General features: G+C 50.3%; 1 protein-coding gene across 1 annotated transcript in view; it reads right to left on the reverse strand.

The window, feature by feature from the left end:
* The window catches only part of NECTIN1 (nectin cell adhesion molecule 1), a 66,470-nt gene that overhangs the window by 50,865 nt on the left and 3,044 nt on the right, over positions 1 to 12,561 (reverse strand). The gene's annotated exons all lie outside the window — the stretch shown is intronic.

A 12,561-nucleotide genomic window follows, 5' to 3' on the forward strand; every position in this document is an offset into this window, starting at 1 on the left:
GGGCAGCCCAGGGCAGGGGTGGAGGTAGACAGTCTTTTGTAGAGGCTTGGGAAGAGCCTGAAAGTATCTCCAGGGTTGGAGGCGGGGGAGACGAAATTGGGGAAAAAACATCACTGATTTATTAACCAGAGTTACTAATTATTAACTAGCTACACTCTTGGACTTGCAGGCCCAATTTCTGGCTTCATCCTTCACCAGTGCTGAATCCCAAGCACCTCTGGAACACCCCAACCCCAATCATGTCTTCTTGCCCCTCCCCCTTCCTGCACATTATCTCCAGCCTGGCCTTGCTCTTTATCTCCTGGTGTACTTCCCAGCACTGCTGCTATTGAATATCAACTCCTACTCCCAGCCCTCGGTGGTGTTAGGAGAGACTGGGATGACAGTGATTGAAAACTATTATTTCGGGTATGTCCCCATGCTTGTTTGGTCTGAGTGACCTGGAGGTAGTCCTAGGGACCTCCCACACCCTCTCCCCCTTGAGGTAGCTTAGCTCCTTATCTCTTCCTTCTCAGCCTCAGGGTTTGGTAAGGGGAGGCTGGAGGTGCTTGGAGGAGGGAAGAGGAGACAGTGAAGTATGCCACCCTGCTGGGTTCTGGATTCCCAGCTAGGGAGGGTGGCAAGAAGCAGCAAGCCTGGGGAACATGGGAGAAGGAGTTCTAAGGCCAAAATCCTCCTGGGTTTTGGGGGCAGGTGCTCTGGAACTGAGTAGGGCACAGGCACTTTAGAGGGCAAATCCTGAGTAATTCCCTTTTGGGGTTCAGGAAGGAGGCTTCTGGGGTACCCTTAGAATAAAGAGAAGCCAAAACTCTCCAGGAGTGAAAGACTCATTTAATCATTGGCCACAGGAATCTATGGCTAAGTAAGTCTCACCAAAGAAAAGAAGGGGCCACGGGGCTCTGTCTGGGGGTTACTAGTGCTGGGACAGTAATAAAATACATACAGGTGGTGAACTTCCAACTGCAGAATCTCTATCACAACATCAGACAGTGGGGTGCCTCACCCTGCCACATGCCTGGCTCCCTCACCCAGTGCCATGACATGTCACAGAGCTGCTGCACCAAGTCGTAAAGCACCAATGGGGGACATGAGAGGCTGCCAGATCACCCTATATATGGCCTCCCACCAGGTGACCACGTCTGTTCCAGCTGGCCCTCAAGCATCTCTACTGAGGCATAGGCTACTGAGAGAATTAGGCAGCTGCCCCCACTGCCTCCAGGTAAAGTGACTACTGGAGGTCCTGCTCCTCAGCCTCCCCTTCACCTCACTGTCCCTTGCCTTCCCTACTGTCTTCTCTATGCCCTGAATCTCTGCAATATGCTCCCTATCTCAGGCTCCTCTCTGCCTATCACCAACTTAATTCCTTAATTCCCACTGGAGATAAATGAGTCTTTCACTGTAATTTATTGTTAATCCAAATGAAAACAGGGTTGGGAAGGGGTGAGGTGGAGGTGAGGAAGTGGGAAGGCAGCCAACCCACACTGTCTCCTCCTGGATCCTCTGGCAGTTGTGGCAGTGAGGGAATCTTAGATCAAAATCCCTGGGCCCATCAGTCCATGTTGGAGCAGCACACCTGTGACTGGGATCTAGCTAACTCATCCTGGTTCTGTGGAGAGCGCCTGAGATGGCCAGGTGTGTCAGACTTGGTTGAATGAGCTAAAGGAAGAGAAGACCCTGGGAGCCAGAGGCCATCTTTAAATGCCTGAAGGAAATCATGTACAAAATCCGATGTAAGGGCATAGAAACATGACTAATGGGTCAGATTTCAGAGATACAGATTTCAGCTCAGTGCAAGGAAGAATTTGGGGCAGTCAGAGCTGTGTGGGCTCCCATGTAGGGTGCTGAGTTCTCTGTCACTGGAGGTATAAAAGCTAAAGCTGGATGATCAACCAACTAGTAGGGATGTGGTTGAGGGGTTTTAAGAAGTGAATTGGTGTTACTATTTGACTAGCCTGCCAATGCTGAGACTATTTGACTAGCCTGCCAATGCTGAGACTCTAGGGTTCTCTGACTTATCCTTTCTATCCTCTCCCACTTTTCCCTGCAGGGCAGGGAGGTGCACTCAGCTGGGGGCCCAGCTGGGAGGAAAACAAGTGGACTCGGATGTTGAAATCACCTTTAAGGGTGAAGGACAATGCAGCCCCCTGCCTAGCCTCATCTGCCCCTTAGTGTCCAAGCACAAAGGGCTTTGGGAAGAGTGACAGGCTTACAGGGGTATTATCCCACAAGGCCCCAGCTCCTTCTCCAACTCCCAGTCAGACGGCTGCCCTTGGGCATTAAGAGGTAGCACTCTCAGATGTCACCTGCTCTGTCAGAGGACTGATGCCATCCCATGAGGACAGAGACATCATGTTTACTGCTCAGTCCCTGCTCCCCACTCGGAGCCAGGCCCATGGGAGGCCCAAACTGTCAAGTGAATGCAAGAATGAAACTGTCTGCCCTTTTCCACCGCACCACACTAGGGCAGTGGGCTTCCCACAAGGCCTGGCACTGGGCACTTAGGGCAGCCAGAATCCTGAACCTGGTGTTCCTTAGTTGAGGGCATATAATTCTTGCTTCCAACTACCTTTAAGAAGGGAACGTGGGATGGCTCCAAAGGGCCACCAGTTACCTTCCCAGGTGACCTTCTGGGCATGGAGATGGTTTTTCAGGAGCCCATGGGCTTGATCTCCTGATGTATCCTGCCCAAGTTGATCGCCCTGGAGAAGTCAGAGGAGCCCAGCCGAGGGACACCTCACCCCTCCCTGCCCCACAGCATGCTGGATCATGAACTGCACGAGGGCTCCCAGGCCCAGCTTCCCAGGCCCAGGGAACTGACCCTCCTCTAGATGCAGGGTCCCTGGGTACACAGTAGCTAATAACAGCCAAATGGTATGAAGACTTGCTCATATTAGGCACTGTGCTAATGATGCTACTTGCGTTATTTACCCCTGAAACCTCCAATTATCACATTCCCATTTTACAGTGAAGGGAACTTAAGTTTAGAGAAGATAAGACACAGATATACATGTGGGCACATGTTAGTAACAAAAGGTAAAGACCATTGGCTCCAAAACCAGTGGGTTCAGTTAATTTTCTGGGGAAAAAATAGTCAAACCAGTTGTTTGTGATCTTATAGACAAAACAATTACCTTAGATTGACCTTCTCCATTTTCTAACTGGCTGCTGGGGGCAGTACAGACTCTGCCTTAGACAGTCATCATCTTTGATTGCCTGTCTCCTCCGCTCCCTAGGGAGCTGGGTGAGATTCCCCCCACCTCTGTGGGGGAGAAGATGGCGAGTCTAATCAGGAGCAGGTATACCCCCACACACAGAGTATGTGACTTTGTGCACACACACAGCATATGACCTCATTCGCACACACATACATATAGTAACCATAAACTTCTCTCATACAAACACAGAGTGCATAAAAACACTTGTAAAGAAACACATAAATCAGCACAAATAATCATTACTACATGAACTGTACACAGGTGCTGAGGGACAGGCGTAATAAAGAGATGGGGAATGGGAGTGGAGAATAGGACCATTGCCTGGGAAAGTTGCTTCTGAGTAGAGCTGGAGGGCTGGTCTCCAGAGAAGCTGTCTGACGGGAAGTGGGAGCCACAGAGACCTATACCAGCTATCTCTGCAGCAGTGCTAGGAGGTGGGTGCCAAGGATTGTCACTATCTCCCCTCCTCTATTACTATCCCCTTCAGAACTGACCTCAACCCCAAAGCCCATTATGTGACTCCTAGGAGGAGACAAGGGTGGGAAGGGTGCTAGGGCCTGGTAGGGGCAGGCACAGCGGGGCCAGGGGCCCATCGCCTAAGTTTCTCAAAGACCTATCCACCAACCAAGTGAAGATAATCAGAATGCTCAGCTGGCCCAGAACACTGATTACTCTCTGGGTACCATAAACACAGAAAATAAATCTGCGAAGGGGCTGGGTAGGAAGGTGTCTTGGTAGCAGGGCCAGCCATCCTGCCTGGGAAGGGAGAGGAGGCCCATTCATCATTCTGAGAGATGCAGCAATCTAGGCCAATGAGATCAGGACAGTTCTGGCGGGGGAAGGGGGCGGGGGGAGGTGGGCAATCATAATAAAATAATCCAGTGCAGTGTGGCTGCTCAGCTCTGATCTTATTTACAATCAGAAAGAAGCCTGGCCCTGCTTCTGCTGTAGTTTCACCCAGGAGCTGCTGTAGAAGCCTCTGCCATTGCCTCAAAACCTTAAAGGAGGCCTGGCCCAAATGGCAGAAAAGAGGGGAATGAAAGTGACTTAGCTCAAGAGCATGGGTGTCCATAGGTCCTGCTGGGCTGAGTCAAGCTGGTCTCTTTGTGCTGACTGGGCTATCTTTAGGTTTGGATGGAGGTCAGGTGGGTCTCAAGCCCTCCTTCCCTCTATTTCTTCCAAGGTGCAGGGCACATTCCGGCCCCAGGAGCCGACTGCATAGCTCTGGCCTGTGTCTGCACGGTACAGAGGCTGCACCGTAATTCAAGCTAATGGAGCATGGATAATCTAGAACAGCGGAGGGTCTAGGAGGAATTTCTCTTTGGCGTCGAAACATATCAGATGACTATTTTGTAGCTGAGTTACCTTCCTAATTAAGCAAGGGAGTTTGTGAGAACTGAGCCCACGTGGTGACCTGCAGGGCCATCTGGAGTCCACTCTCAGTCTTCAGCCACAACACTCGGAAACGGTTTTGATTTTTCTCCTCCCATGATCCTCTTTCTTGGGATAGTTCTCTACCCCTACTGCAAGGCTGCAGATGTCTCTGTCTGCAGCTCCCTGCCCTGAACCTGCCAGAGGCAGAGGAAGGGTTAGCCCTTTCATCCCTCCCCAGGGAGGGACATCTCTCTTGCCATTTTTTTTTTTTTTGGATTCTGGGTGAGGGCAAGAGAGACTGGAATCTTCCAGAAGCTTAGAACAGGCCCTGGCATAGGATTACCTCACTGAGCCACGGACCTACCCAGGATCGGGGGCAAGCCTGGGAACATCTGCTGGAGGCAGTTTCAGGCAGATTCTGTGAAAAAAGCTATTACACCTGCCTCTAGTCTCACACTGAAACATGGTAGGAAGCCCCCAAATGGCATCAGTGATGCCCAAAGACTCAGGGGATGAAAGAGTTATAATATCAAGACATTTTCCTCCAGCATAGCTACATTAATACTCCCAAGATACAAGAGTGACGCTGGCAGGATATACTAGGAACACAACGATGGTACCTGTAGTACACAGGAAACAGCGGTAATGACTGCTGAGACTCTGCGATGATAAGCACTAATAACTCCCTAGTGCTCCGGGGATGCACCAGGTTATATCTGCACCGTGAAAGGGAGTAGGAGGGTAAGCAATAAAGTGGTGGGCATTCTAGAGGCAAGTAATCTTATGCTACTCCAGGCTTAGTAAGCCATCTTCCTCTATCGCCCACTTAGAAGAGAGGCAGCTTAGTTAAGTGGTATGATCCTGGACACTGAACCTGACTTCCTAGATCTGAATCCTGGCTCTGCCACTTACTAGCTGTGTGACCCTGGGCAAGTTACCTAACCTCTGCCTAGGCCTTGTTTTTCCATATGTAAAAACAGGGAGAACAGAAGTACCTTGCACATGAGTCATTATGAAGATTAAATAAGTTAATATATGTAAACTATTTACAAAAGTGACTGTCCAAGAACTCTTGATAAAAGTTTGCCATTATTATTATCATTATCATTATCGACTGTCTAAATAAGCAACTATGTCGCCACCTAGCATGTACTACTAGCCCGTGATAGGCTGACTCTGTACTAGGTCCCGAGGATACCAAGCCCTGTCAGCAATGGACCCTTTCCTTCTGGAGCTCTGCCTTGTGGAGAAGATAAATCCCAAGCCCAAATAACTATATAATGAGATTCAGAACTGTATTTCCACAGGGTGGCATGGATGAGATGCTGGGATGGGGGTGGGGGGTTGGGCTTTGGGATGAGAGGGGTTATCCCCAGCTGGGGGTTCATGAAGGCTCATGCCAGAATTGGCTTTTAACCTCAGTATTTAGATAAGGGAAATAAGGGAGAACTTTAGGTGGAATGGCACATGCAAAGGCACTGAGGTGGGAAAGCATGGGGCATGAATAGAGGGGTGTGTGGCTACCTAGGTGTGGCAAGCTGGGGAGGGTGGTGAGAGATGAGTCAGGGAGGGGCAGCCAACAAATACTTCTGGGCCTGTGAGCATCTTTTTTAGGTGTGCTTTATATTCATCCAACCAACGATGTGGGCAGATTGGAGCCAGAGAGCCAGGAATCAGGGAGAGAAGTGAGCCAGGGGCTGCTGCAATATAGTCCCATAAATGAGGATGTTGCTACCAACCCCTCCTGCAGTAAGAGCCACAGCAAGTGGCAGCAAGGTTGGCTTGGCTCAGAGGCATCTTCTCTACTTCCTTTGTCCTAGCAGCTGACAGCATTTGCCCACAAGACACTAGGAGTAAGGGAGGGGACACATGGAGTGCTGCTCAGGGGTCAGAGCATGGAGCCTATGGAGGCTGCCTCACCAACCCCACTTGGTACTTGCACTCCAGACAAGCTGCAGACAAGGGCCTCATAGGGGAGTGCCAGGGGCCAGTACAGGTCTCCAGTCCCCTTTTTTCCAGAGCAGGGTTAGACTTGTGTTTGCAGATCGGTGCTTCCATCTCTGCTGGCCCATTTGGCTGGAACACCAGCTCATGTGCTAAAGTGTATGTGGGCTGGTCTGTATGACCCCTCCATGAGAGTACACCAAGTTAGCCTGTGTGTGCTAAGAACCAGTTACTTGGGCCTGACATTTACTTTTCTCCCCCAATACTGAGACATTGAGAAGGAGCTAGCTTTCCTTTGTTCTTGCCTTGCTTTTTCGTGGTGACGTCCACTGAACCCTGGTAGTATTTTGGTGACCAGCAGGTATGCAGGATTGCAGGGGAAGAAAAGTAAAGCAGAGAGGGGAGGATACAGGCAGAGAGAAGCCTGGCTGTCAACAGGCACCAGAATCTGCTAAGAAAAAATAATCCTGTCTTTGGTGGGAAGAACCCCAAGATGGAACCTAAGGCTCCATTATAGTGATTGTGGGCAGTTATTACACCTCCAGGAAGCGGGTAGGACCAGGAAGCCCTTGCCAAGGCTGCCAACTTGTGAAATTATATCTATAGGAGAGGAATAATGTATCCACCATGGGATTCCTCCGTGTGTAGGCCTACCCCAGGGTGTAGGCCTGGCCCAGGGGCAAAGAGCAGTGCTCAGAAAGCACTGTGGACTGGATGGAGCAGCAGAGAGGGAAAGAGGGATGCAGGCAGAGTCGACTCCCTTTCCTGGGCCACCTCCACCTTCCTCTGTTTTATGTAGACCTTGGTTTCATTTCCAATTTTTGAATAGGACTGACCCCCAATTTTGAACCACCAATATTTGAATAGAAAGATGGGTCAAGATCAAGGCCAAGGCTACTGTGAGGACACCAGACTCCATCTCTGCTGTTAGGACATGTCTCTCAGAGTCTCTCCAGACCTGTGGGTTTGGGTGGACATGCTGTCTCCTATCCTCAAAGGCTCTCCTCCATGGAATGGTGATTTGCTGAGCTTTTCAGCCAGCTCCTTCCAGAGAGGGTGGACTCCTATGAGCAGCCCTGGAGGAGGCTGTGTTCCTTGTTGTGTTCAGGCAGGGGCAGAACTGAGGGTCTGAGTGGATAGAGGGACCCATGTTTCCGCTCTGAAGCTTGAATTCCAGGACTGTGGGGTGGGGGTGAAAAGAAGGAAGACTCCATTCAAGCCCATAGATCAGACTCAGACTTCCAATGGGACATTCTTGTGCTCATGGTCACTGGCCTGCTTTGCTGCCTGGGCCACGCCTGTAGCTGTGTCCCAACAGAGACACCAGCCAGTGGAACTAATGTTCTCTAATGAGATCCGGGCCAGAGTGGCCAGGCGGGTTTTATTGTCTGTGGCTTGGTAATGAGACTCCTCATAAACTGGAAATGAAACTGGGGTCTGCATAAAGCAGAGGGAGTGGGGGGTGGCCCAGGGAAGGGAGTCGACTCTGCCTGCATTCTTCTTTCCTTCTCTGCTGCTCCATCCAGTCCACAGTGCTTTCTGAGCACTGCTCTTTGCCCCTGGGCCAGGGATACACAGTGGCCCTGTGCTAGCCTATGCCCTGGGGCTCTGTGCTCATACCTCAGGGGCCCTGCCCTTGTCTCAGGCCGGATCCCTAGAGAGTGATGTTCTAACTTCTGGAAGGATAAGCATCCCCGTTGGCCCCCCTGCCATTCTGTTGTTGGGCGTTCTATACTCTTTGTCCACTTGGGCTCCATGGTCAGCTCTGGCTGGGCCACCCTCCAACCTATATGTCTTCAGCTTACCCCCACTTCCCCAAGGAACCCCCATGCTCTGGCTTGTTATGAAGAGTTGGGAGAGTAGTGGTGGCTGGCAAAGTACCATCTTACCAGACATATTTTATCATTACCTGGCTCAACCTGTTCTGTATCTGTCCATTCCAGCCTCTTTCATTTCTTCTACTGGATTTGGAGTCAGAAGACCCAGCACTCAAGTTGGTTAAATTGGTATGAGATGGTCAGCAAATTACTAAACCTGTCTTACCTTCCTCTTCTGTGAAATGGAAGAAATACTGATAACATTCATTTGGAGTTACTGAGGGGGTCAGCTGAAACTAGGAGCTATAAGGAATGCCACAAACATTTTTATTATTACTGGTGGAAAGATTCAATCTGCAACAGGAGAAAGTGAGAGAAGGACTTTCTGCTAGTGAGCAGGGAGTGACCTCAGGAGGATTCTCTACTTCTCTGGCTGTACCACCTCATTGAATGAGTGAGATGGTACAATGGACTGCTAGAGAGAGGGTCCCGTTGCCTATCCTTCCCCAAAATGTGGAAGTTTGAGGGAAGGCAGGGGCTGGTCCCCAGTCCTCCCTGTTTGCCTCAGGCTGCTGCCATAGTGAGCCCTCTAGATGGGCAATGGCACCCAGCTGGGCCACAGCCTGGGAGCAAGCTGCGTGCTGGAGAGAGCCCTTGGCGACATGCTGCAGAACAAAGGCTGCACAATACCTGCTGCTTGTGCAGTACCTGACCACAAGGGTAGATGCCTGCAGCCAGCCAGGCCAACCAAGTTCCCCAGGGCTGCTGCAGCCACTGCCATCATTTCCAGGTGGGGACAGGGGCTCACTGCGCAAAACAGCTCCTGACTGGAGACAAGGAAGTGAGGTCAGCAGTGAGCAGGCAGCTGAGCAGCTCTTTCTCAAGGGAGTGCAAAGTTGGCACTGCCCAACTGGCAGACACAGAGAAGGCCAGGACCTCTTAGAGAAAAAGCATAGGGAATGGAGTAGCTACCCCTTTACTGTACATTTATTGCATGCTTGGTGATGTGCTAAGCACTTTTCATACATTGTCGTCGATTAGTCTTCCAAAATCTCTTTTGAAATTGTATTAAAATAAACCCATTTTACAGATGGGGCTATGGAGGCCTACAAAGTGACTTAATCAAGTTCACTCAACTAGATATTGGTATAACTGAGATTCAAACAGAGTCCACCTGGCCTCACTTTGCTGTCTCATTATGGTGGGCAGCCAAGATAGGGTAATCACCAGGTTGTAGGGAGAGGAACCGAGCTCCCTTTTGATGAGGGCCTAGGCCCACTGCTGCTCTGCCCTGGAAGACTATGAAAGGAACAGATGCCATGCACCCCTGAGTACATAACTATTACCCCCTCCTCCACCCTAGGATAAACCTTGGAATTATCCATTGCCCTGAAGAGGCTCCAGTCTGCTATCAGGAAGTTTTTGTGTCCTTCTTGGGTCTCTCCTGTTGCACTGAGTTTATCTTTCATTGAGGAATGAATTGGGTCGGGGTTCAAATATAAGATTTGATGTGTTTTTTCCTATCTCTTCTCTATCCCCATCTCCCAGCCCCAAACAAAACAACAGAATCCAGAGTCTAAAGAGTTAATTGGACTAAGGGGTGTTATCTACAGTTCAGGGCATTCCCTTTGCAAGGTGATCTCAGCTCAGATCTTAAGTTACCTCCTGCCCCAGCCAGCACATCTGTTGCTGGCTCTGCAGACTTGGTCTCTATGGAGGGGTTGGGCATCATGGGGAAGAAACACTTGCCAGCTGGACTTGGGCACAGGGTGCTGGGCTCCCAGGATGGCTCTCTTCCCCAGTCCTTGACCCTCATTCCCACTTCCCTTTCCAACAAGAGGGCCCCCACTTTCTGCTGCATGGACCAGGGATGTTTCCAGGCACACGCAGATTGCCCACCTAGGCATACATATGGTTCTGCAGGGCTGTCCATGGAAGACCAAAGCCCACACTCACATCCATTTTTAAATGCCCAGATTATGCTACTTTCTCCTCAGATGATGCTTTTCCCAAGTATTTGTGAAGGAAGCAAAGGTGCCAAATTTGTAGCTGAAAACCTATCTCCTGAGGTCCCTCCCAGCCATTCAGGGATCCTGAGAAGCCTTGAGGCAAGCCAGGTTCCAGTTAACACCAGGTTCTAGCACAGCTCATTTGTCAAGGAGGCTGACAAGAGAGGAAAGTCTCTCCAGGTGAGCATGTCCCTGTGAGGATGCAGAGGCTCAGTCTAAAGCCAAGAGCAGAGCACAAAAAGAAAAGTGGTGCCCAGGCCTCCCACTCCCTAATGACCTGGAAGCCCATCATGGAAGGAGCTGGCTAATGGCACATCCTAGGTCTCCTTCCAAAGTCACCCTCACCAACACTGACCTAAACACAGGCATCATTAAGGCTCAGAGCCACTTAAAAAATCCTAGTTGGAAAGACACAGGAATTTGGTTATGAGAACATACATTTGATATATATTTATGGCCCCAGTCCCATGGTGACCCACAGTGAACAGTGCATATACCTCCTTGTCCTAGTCCCCATGGGCCTGCACGTACATAATGATGTATCGATAACACAAGCAAACAAAGCCTTGCACGTGTGTGCGTGCACCCACTCTATACTGAAGGTGAGACTATACAGAGACTGTTGGAAACATTATAGCCTAATCCCCACAGCTGATTAGTGTCCGTTCTAGCCTGACACACTTGCTAACATTCAAAGTTAAAAAAAAAAATCAGCAAAACAGGTGAACACAACAGACACCCTCTCCGTCCTTCCCCACCCCCCCCCACCCTTACTGTAGGAGCCATTCGATTTACCAGGTTAACCAGGAAAGAATCAGAAAAAAATGAAGGTACATTAACACATCCCTCGAGTGTTTTCTGTTTGTGATGAACAATGAACATTAGTTAGTTGCTAAACAATGGCAGAATCATAAACATAGCAACTGCAGCTGACCCTCTGCCCCTCAGCCTGACCCACTTACTCAACCATCAGCATGAGGGTTCTGGCCTGCGTAACCATCCTGGCAACATACAACACAGTCCTGGGGCAGACAGTGGCCAACAAACTGTGTTCACTGTACAAAGCTGAGTGGTCAAGAAGGGAAGTGATATCAGAGTCTCAGCCATCATCATGCAAGAAGGGGCTACCTGTTCCATAAGCACAGAAGTCGAGGCTCAGAGATGTCTTTTAGGCCACTCGGCTAGGGGCACTGGGTCCAGGCTCTGTAGTATCTCCTCATCCCTTCTAGCCTTGACTATTAGGCCTTGAATCTGATTCTGAGACACTCCGCAGCACTGACTCTGAAACAGGCACTGAGAATCCCATTTATACATGCTGCAAACCCCAGGCCAGCAGAATTGTTTTTGCCATAACATCCTGCAGAGCAAGACTGAGCACACAACTGTCTGTGAGAAGTGGGGAGAGGAAAATAAGCCAACTGCCCTGACACTTTGAGTTTCGAAGGAAGCCACCAAAGGTTGCAGAGAAGAGGTGTGCTTTGACCAAACAGCTCTTCTGGAGTGTGTGTTCTCTTTCCAGACAAAAGGTTTGGGGAAGCCAATTAGGGAGGGTGTGGTGTAGGTAGGACACCAGCTCAGTGCACCTCCTTCTAATGCAGGTTTTCTGCCTCCTCCCTGGGCTCCTCCTGTCCCTCTGTGGCATGTAGCCCCTATGCCTCACTGGTCCTCTCCTCTGAGCTAACAGGAGGGAGATTGTCATCTCGGAGGCCTGTGAGTCTTCACCATCCTGTCTGGTAAAGTCCGTGTTGTTGAAAACATACTTTTGTGTTTATACTTCAATGGCCAGATTAGGAGTATTTTGAAGTCCAGGCGATCACATACATCAGGGGCTTCCAGACCCCTGTAATCCCCTTTCCCCACTGCAGGCTCTTCTCCTCACTCCTCCATGCTCCCTGCCACAGCCCAGGAGAACCCAGAAAAGAGCATCAGCCTGGCAAGTCCCCTGAGGGAAGTAGCAGCAGGCAATCAGGAGGGAGGCTGCTGGTGGTGGTGGGGGTGGGGGCAACTCTGGGCTTACCAGCCTCTGTCCAAGTGTCAGATGGCACCACCATATCTACCTGTCTCCTTCAGAGGCACCAAGGGGCACAGTTACTGGGTGCAGGAGCTTGGTGGGCCCAGGAACTCTGGAAGTCCCTGATGCTACCCAGCCATAACAATTATAATCAATCAAGGAGCCAGGTAGCACTTATTAAGTGCGTTTTT

This window comes from Pteropus medius, unplaced genomic scaffold, assembly GCF_902729225.1.
Source record: "Pteropus medius unplaced genomic scaffold, Ma_sr-lr_union100, whole genome shotgun sequence".
In the NCBI taxonomy this organism is placed as follows: domain Eukaryota; kingdom Metazoa; phylum Chordata; class Mammalia; order Chiroptera; family Pteropodidae; genus Pteropus; species Pteropus medius.